Raw genomic sequence first — 2,710 nt, 5'->3', positions numbered from 1 at the left:
GTGCTCATGGGAACTGCCCATATCCTACGTAAAATACTGTCTATGTGATCTCAAATTTTAAAGCAAACATAATTTTCTTATGGTTTCTTAAACATTCACTTGAACAAAACTGTTCAAATCCAAATATATGGTACCCTAGGCATAACACCTACATGAACTTCTAACTTGTTGTCTCTTGAGGTCTCTGGGTGAGACTTGGATCCAACTTGTACAAATGCAAAACAAAAGTCAAACATAAAATAATAATAATAATAATAATTATTATTATTATTATTATTATTATTATTATTATTATTATGATTATGATGATTATAATGATGATGATGATGATGATTATGATGATGATGATGATAATTGCAACATGTGTGTGCTACACCGGGCTCTCCATTCAAAACAAAAAAACGTACTAATATCGGTGGAATGGTACACAGGAACTTGTAGAAGATTTGAAGGTAGCGGCCTTTTAACAAAAATTAAACACATAAATGAAATTTTTCTCTCATACAAAGCATAGTTTCTTCCATGACCGATGTCTCAGGGAAACATGTGCGAAACACACACGCGAAATCAACATAGGAAAGTTTACAAATTATAAAATATAAATGGAACAAAATAGTAAGTACATAAATTGATTAATTACGCATACGCTCGAATGTGTATACAGTCATATATATATTTTAATACCCATAGGACTACACATACATCCCAATGTTTACACATCTCTGTCAAATTTACAGGACATACATACACGCATATGAAAATACGTGTCATGAGTTTAAAAACAACAAAAATCTCTATCCAGATTTTAATCTATCAATAATATATATATATACAGATGAATACAGGTCTGTAAGACTTAAGAAGCTACGTTACGAGCAATGTTTTCATTCAGAGAACAGGGAAGCGGTGTTGTCTCAAAAATTAACCCCAAACAGATAGATCCGTCCCCTAATTCCAACGTCCAAGTTCGTCACGCCTTAATGATACAAAGCAAAATACAAACCAGATCGACCGTCACCGTGATCACCAAGTGTCACGTACTCGAGTGATGAACCAGACTAGGTACGAAAAATCAGCTAGTGGTTCAAAACTTCCCGAAACACAGGAGCTGGAAGGACCCCACAACCGGAATATTCCAACAGATGTCCATCCATGTTCGTCAGCAAATAACCAATAGAAAACAATGAAAAATGGCCGGGGGAAGATAAGGAAGAAGTTCTTAAGGCCTTCTATCATGGCATGTATTTCCACACAAACAAATTTAATACTGTACGAACTTACTTAAACAGGAGACAGAATCACCTTGTAGACAGTGACAGACTTGCCGGTGTCAGAAGAAACATTATGAAAAGGAAATTGCTAACTCAATTAGAGACTGACCAAATTAGACAATCAGTGAAGAATAAAAGGAACGAAGTTCCAGCTAAAGAAGATACCACAGAGGAAATAATTATAGAGCAATCCAGGTCTGATGAAAGTGCAATAAAGATTGAACGAGTTAATAATGTAGCTTAGAAGCAAAGTGAAATACTCTCTGAACCAACCATAAATATTATGGCAGATGAAAATCAAATAGATGAAGAAAGTCGCAAAGAAATTAACCCAACAGAACAACATGATCTAAAAAATCAACTCATGATTGAATGGCTGAAAATTAAAGAAACCAGAATGAATGAACGTGTCACTCTCCCCAAAATTCGCAGTTTTAACTAAAACCTGAAAGTAATTGGTAAAATCCGCCTTGCACTTAAGGATATAATTTTAGCTAATGATGTTGATATTATAGATCTCAATCATCTGTATTATGCATCCGCGAAAATCTCAACTTATTGTATGTGGAGAAAAGATTAGAAAACGACATTTCCACAAGAACGCCTACTTGGCAAAAGCGTATTCAACACAAAATTCAGCTATTTAGGTCCGACATACAATGTTTAAAAAGACTTTAAGTTTGACAACACCATCACCACCACCACCCCCAAAAAAATCTGACAATTAAAGGAAAAGTATAATTAGGAAATACAAAAGTTGTGGCATCTTAAAACGAGAACTGTTCCTGTTATTGTAGATGTCCTAGGAAGGATAAAAAATGGGATGTCAGAAAAATCTAGATAAGATCCTAGGAGAATCATGTCTCACAGAAATCCAAAAGACTGTACCGACAAGTACTGCCCGCAACCTTAGAAAAACCCTATCCATTTAAACGTGAGTGTTATATTACAAGAAGATATTTCACTACTTCCCCTCCCCAAGTTTTCTGTCATACTATAACACCTCTCATCCTTCACTCGCCCCAAACACTGAGAGTGTCTCGGCAGGTGACTGTAACAAACATGCAGATTAAAAATAAATAAATAAGTAAAACAAAAATAAAAAAAGAAAAAAAAAGAAAAAATAATAATAATAAAAAATCCCAGCAATGTTTCAGAAGCTCAGGACTCAAAGCAGAGACTGAAGGATTTTTAATTGCTGCACAAGACCAAAGCCTCCCCACCAGAAATTACCAAAAACATATAACGAAAAGAAACATAACAAGTAACTGTAGAATATGTGGAGATGGACAAGAAACAATAAATCATATTATCTCTGGCTGCCCAGTCCTGGCAAAGAAGGAATATATTCACAGACACGACATAGCTGGGACCTATATACACTGGAAGCTATGACAACTCTATGGAATAACAACAGAAAAAAGATGGTATAAACACAC

The sequence above is a fragment of the Octopus bimaculoides genome, chromosome 1, assembly GCF_001194135.2.
Source record: "Octopus bimaculoides isolate UCB-OBI-ISO-001 chromosome 1, ASM119413v2, whole genome shotgun sequence".
In the NCBI taxonomy this organism is placed as follows: Eukaryota; Metazoa; Mollusca; class Cephalopoda; order Octopoda; family Octopodidae; genus Octopus; species Octopus bimaculoides.
This window is presented reverse-complemented; position numbering follows the sequence as displayed.